Here is a 5,958-nt window from a genome sequence, read left to right as displayed (position 1 = left end):
GGGATGAAGGTTCTCGCCGACGAGCTACGCGACGTTGGCATGGTCATCGACGACTCCGTCCTCCTCACCAACCTCCTTCGCGGCCTCCACCCCGACCTCGACCAATCCACCGCCAACCTCTCCCTCATCACGCCAACGTACGCCAAGGCGGTGATGTATCTTCGCACGGAGGAGAAGCGTCTTCGTCACGCGGCCCGGCAAGCGCCTCTCGCTGCGCTCCACCCCGGCACCGTGAAGGGCCCCGCCGCCCTCCCGCGGCCTCCACGCGCGCCGGCTCCACAAATGCCCGCCGCCCCGGACCAGGGCCGCCAGAAGAAGTGGGGAGGTCGCGACGGCCGCGGCCGCAACGGCGGTTCTCAGCCCCGCCAAGTGGCTCCCTCCGCTCCTGCCCAGGCTGCGGCGCCCCCGCCCTGGCTCACGGGGTACAACCCCTGGACGGGGGTGGTGCACGCCTACTCGATGCCCCTTCCGCGGGCGCCTGCTCCGGGCATACTTGGCCCTCGCCCGGCTCACCACCAGGCCCTCTTGGCCGCGCCGGGTGGCTCCGGACCCAGCGGTTCTTCGGCGTACAGCGGGACCATGGCCCACGGCGCTGCCATGTCGCCCCCTACGGTGCTGCACCCACCGGCTCCACCTACGACCCGGCGTTCCTAGCCGCCCTCCACGCCGCCCCTACCCCAAGCAACTACTCCGGCGGCGGGGACTGGTACATGGACACAGGCGCTGCTGCTCATATGGCATCGCACCCGGGTATCCTCTCTCGCATCTCTCCGTACCCCCTTCTCTCTCGCATCGTTGTCGGTGATGGCTCTACACTTCCCATCACCCACCACGGCGCGTCCTCCCTCCCTCTCGCATCATCTTCCTTACCTCTCAACAACGTTCTTGTGTCTCCGTCCTTAATCAAAAATTTATGTTCTGTTCGTACTCTTACTTGTGAACATCCTGTTACCATTGAGTTTGACAAACATGGTTTTTCTGTCAAGGATGCCCACTCCTGGAAGGTTCTGCACCGATGTGATTCCCCCGGTGATCTTTACCCGTGTGGCCCAACGACAAGCCATGGTCCCGTCGCTCTCCACGCCGACATCTCTCTCTGGCATGCTCGTCTTGGACATCCCGGCGCTGATGCTCTTCATAAAGTTTTGCGGAATTTCCCTTTTTCATGTAATAAATCGGAGGCACACACTTGTCATGCCTGTCGCGTAGGGAAACATGTTCGTTTGCCGTTTTCTTCATCATCCTCAATTGCCACATTTCCTTTTGATGTTATTCACTGTGATGTTTGGACATCTCCTGTGCCCAACAATTCGGGTTTATCATATTACCTTGTGATTTTGGACGATTTTTCTCATTTCACTTGGACCTTTCCGTTGTGCCGCAAATCCGATGTCGCTTCCTCCCTTCATGCTTTCTACGCTTATGTTGCCACCCATTTTCACCACACCATTGCTCATCTTCAAACCGACAACAAAAAGGAATTTGATAACCTCGCTATTCGCACTCTCTTATCCACTCATGGCACCATTTTTCGTCTCACATGTCCATATACATCTCAGCAAAACGGTTGTGCCGAACGTGTTCTTCGCACTCTTAATGAGAGTGTTCGCGCATTGCTCTTCCACGCACACATGCCTGCTCGGTTTTGGCCCGATGCTCTCGCCACAGCTACCCTTCTGCTTAACATCCAGCCTTGTAAACCCCGATGGAACTACACCCCTCATCATCTCTTATTCGGGTCACCTCTGTCATATGATGATCTCCATGTCTTCGGTTGCCTTTGTTATCCTAATATCACTGCCACGACACCACATAAGCTGGCACCTCGCTCCATCCCTTGTGTTTTTCTTGGTTACCAACCCAACACAAAAGGCTTCCGTTGCTACGACCCGGAGTCCCATCGTGTGATCGTGTCTCGGCACGTTTAGGTTGTTTTTCCGTTTCAGCAGGCAGCGTCGCGTCCTTCGCCATCTCTGGACGCCTCTCCTCGACGGACTCGTGGAGCCCTTGTGCTCCCTCCACCCCGTCGCTCGAGCGCAGTTGCGGCCTCGTCCGCTGCTTCGCCGCCCTCGGTGATCCCTTCGCTGACTCAGGAGGAGTCGGCCTCCCAGGCCACGCCGGGCCCCCGCCTCCTGGCTCTGGAGGCTCCGGCCTCCCAGGCCTCGCCGGGCCCCCGCCTCTCGGCTCTAAAGGAGCCGGGCGCGCCCCCAGCCGGGCCCTCGAGGGCCTTGTCCGCTCAGGAGGAGCCGGCCCCCTCGGCCCCATCTGCACCCTCCTCGTCGTCTACGACTGGGCCCTCTGGCTCCTCGTCGGCTCAGGACGAGCCGGCTCTCTCGGCCCCGTCGGCGCCCTTGTCGCCATCCATGGCCGGGCCGTCTCCCGCCTCGATGACGCCCTCGACACCAACACCCGTGGCATCGCCTACGTCGTCATCATCATCCGAGCCGGCTGTTGTGGCCCCTTGCCGCGGTCCATGCCCGCCTCCCCCGCCGCCTCACCACCACATGGTGACGTGTGCCAAGGCCGGGGTGCACCAGCCGAATCCGCGCTACGACAACCTCAGCGTCACGACCCTCTCTCCGGTTCCGCGATCGGTGCGTTCTGCGTTGAGTGATCCGCATTGGACTGGCGCTATGCGTGCTGAGTACGACGCTCTTGTCGCCAACTGGACTTGGACCCTTGTTCCTTGTCCCCCTGGAGCGAACGTCATCTCAGGAAAGTGGGTTTTTCATCACAAACTCCTCCCGGACGGTTCTCTCGACAGGTACAAGGCTCACTGGGTTGTTCGTGGATTTGCACAACGTGCCGGCGTTGACTTCTCTGAGACTTTCTCTTCGGTCATCAAACCCTCCATGATTCGTGTGGTTCTTCAGCTGGTCGCCTCTCGCCGATGGCCCGTACATCAGCTCGACATCAATAATGCTTTTTTGTATGGCCATCTTCAGGAGTGAGTTCTCTGTCAGCAGCCGACTGGGTTCGTTGACCCTCAGCGACCGGATGATGTCTGCCTGTTGTCACGGTCATTATATGGCCTCAAACAGGCTCCGCGCGCCTGGTACCAGCGCATCGCCGCGTTCCTTGGCCTTCTCGGGTTTCGCAGCACCACCTCTGACACGTCGTTGTTCGTGCTGCATCGGGCTGATCATGTGGCTATGCTTCTGCTCTATGTTGATGATATTGTCATCACGGCCTCCCGAGCGGATCTTCTTCGCGACATCATTGGTCGTCTCGGTTTGGAGTTTCGGCTCAAGGATCTCGACGCGTTGCACTTCTTCCTCGGCATTAATGTGCGACGCGATGCCACTGGGTTCTTTCTGCATCAGGGCCAGTACGCTCTTGATCTTCTAGACCGTGCCGGCATAACTGACTGCAAGCCAGCCGCCACACCTGCTGAGGCCAAGCCGAAGCTCTCCGCCACCGCTGGCAAGCCTGCTACTGACGCCGCTCTTTACCGCAGCATTGTGGGCGCCGTTTAGTACCTTACGCTTACCAGACCAGACATCCAGTTTGCGGTGCAGCAAGTTTGCTTGCATATGCACTCGCCCCGTGATGTTCACTGGTCTTTGGTCAAGCGCATTCTTCGGTACATTCGTGGCACTCCGACCTACGGTCTTCGTCTCTGTGCATCCGCCTCGACTGAGCTTATTGCTTATACTGACGCAGATTGGGCTGGCTATCCCGACACTCGACGTTCCACATCTGGCTATTGTGTCCTCTTTGGTGACTCTCTAGTCTCCTGGTCCTCTAAACGGCAGCCTACTGTCTCCCGTTCGAGTGCTGAGGCCGAGTACCGAGCCGTTGCCAACGTCGTTGTGGAGACTTGTTGGCTTTGTCACCTTCTTGGTGAGCTTCGGATTTCTCTTCCGAAAGCTACTCTGGTCTTCTGTGACAACATGTCGGCCACCTATGTCGCGGCTAATCCGATGCAGCACAAGCGCACCAAACACATTGAGCTCGATGTTCACTTTGTGCGCGAGAAGGTGCAGTTGGGTCAGCTTCATGTTCTTCATGTACCGACCACCCAACAGTTTGCCGACATCATGACCAAGGGATTGCCTACCGCTGCATTCCAGGAGTTTCGTTCCAGTCTTTGCATCGCCGACGCCGATGCTTCGACTGCGGGGGGTGTTGAAACGTGATATCTTTGTATTTATTTCCGACTAATTCTCCTATTATCTCTAGCCTTGTATAGGTTGATCTCTAGAGATATTGTAGGGTTAGTTGGCTTGTCATGCAAGACACCACCTGTATATATTGTAACCGACTCCGATGGAATACAATTGAGTTGCATCCTATAGTCTTCTGCAATTCCGATGCTTGTTTAACTTTGTTCCGCTCATCGGTGTGTTTCAAATCTCCTAATTTACATTCTTCTTTGTTTTCTACCACAAGATTTTTTAACTTTTGAAATCCATGTGCAGTTCTGTTGCTCCCCCAAATCATGGTTGTCAACTTCTCCGACGTGCTCCTCAACGGCCGGCGAGTCAACAACTTCACCAAGATGCAATAGGTGGATGCGAGAAGAGGAGGAACAAGAAGGGGAAGAAGAAAAAGTGTCAGTGTCAGGACTCGGGCGGCCACAGGGATACGCGTCGTTGCCACCAGATCCTCCCCTTAGCAGGGCCAAATCCATTGTTGCTCTTCTTGTTTTTCTTCCCAAATCTTCATGTTTTTTTCTTTCCTGTGATTCTTCATATGGATTTTGACTGTTACAATTGATGTGCTAAAAAGAAATACCCTACTGGATTTAGTCCTGATGAATTTGCTCTAATGTTTCTTTACTTTTCGGATACGTTGGACGCGGTCGAGATCGGCCACTAGATGTTCTTCGACTTGATTTTTGGGTTCAAAGACACGGCAAGGCCAGGGAGGAGCATGACTCTTGTTTCACAAACCCATCCTCTTTTTTTGTGGATTGGAAGGGGTTCCGGCTTGATAGATTTTGTATATTGCATTCAAGACTTGTGTTATGCTCGTTCTTAGCACTTCTCTCGTGAAGGGCAGGTACTAGAAAACCTAGTTGTTGTTAGCCTAAGTGCTTTTCGAGTGAAGCAAACGACATTGCTTAAAGTAACTGACTGATTAATATTTGAGGATTTGCAAGCACTTTTTTAAACCAAGATGAAGTACTTTGTTTCTCATCACTCCACACTTTTGTTATCATTTCACTTTTGTTATTATTTCATCAGTTAGTTAACTACTGTAAATGATTTGATTTATTAAAATATATTTGTTAAATTCATTTTTCATGCAACTTGTAACTTTTGAAGGACTTTACTAGACCATTGTGCGCACTGTTAATTACTACATGTTCTTCTGTGTGGTACTTTTTTAATTTCTGAAGGACTTCGCTAAAGCTGCATGCGCACTATTTTTGGTCTTGTTGGTATGTGTACCAAGGAGGCAAAGAGAAGTTGACCTCTCTCCTCTGATATTTCTCTTTTTCTTTTGACAGTTTTCACTATGGGAGAGAACCTCCATTGGCACTGTTTCATGTGATTTTTATTTTGAAACCTGGACCGTAGAACAATAGTTCTATGGTAATTATATTAAAATAAAAGTATTTACAGCAAGATACAGAAAAAACAAAGAAAAACCTCTACCCAAAACCAGCTCGTGGAAACATAAAATCAATTATAGATGGTTCTCAATCCAGTCAAGAATTTTCTCGTTGGTGGAGCCAGTCTGATTCTAAATTTCTAATTTGGAATCAAAATCAAGTGTTTGGATACATAAAATACAAAATAGCACCAAACGTCTGAATGACCAATCCACATTAAAAATGAGTGAAAAATAGAAATGCGATAACCATACAAATGTAATTTAAATTAAACCTTTAGTTAATATGTAATGTATCAGTATCTAGTTTCATAGATCAAAATAAAGTTGACACTTGACAACATAAGTCATTGGAAGGGTCTACAGCTATCCATATTACCATCCACACGCCGTCAAAAA

This window comes from Aegilops tauschii, chromosome 3, assembly GCF_002575655.3.
Source record: "Aegilops tauschii subsp. strangulata cultivar AL8/78 chromosome 3, Aet v6.0, whole genome shotgun sequence".
Classification (NCBI taxonomy): domain Eukaryota; kingdom Viridiplantae; phylum Streptophyta; class Magnoliopsida; order Poales; family Poaceae; genus Aegilops; species Aegilops tauschii.
Note: the sequence above shows the minus strand (reverse complement) of the source record.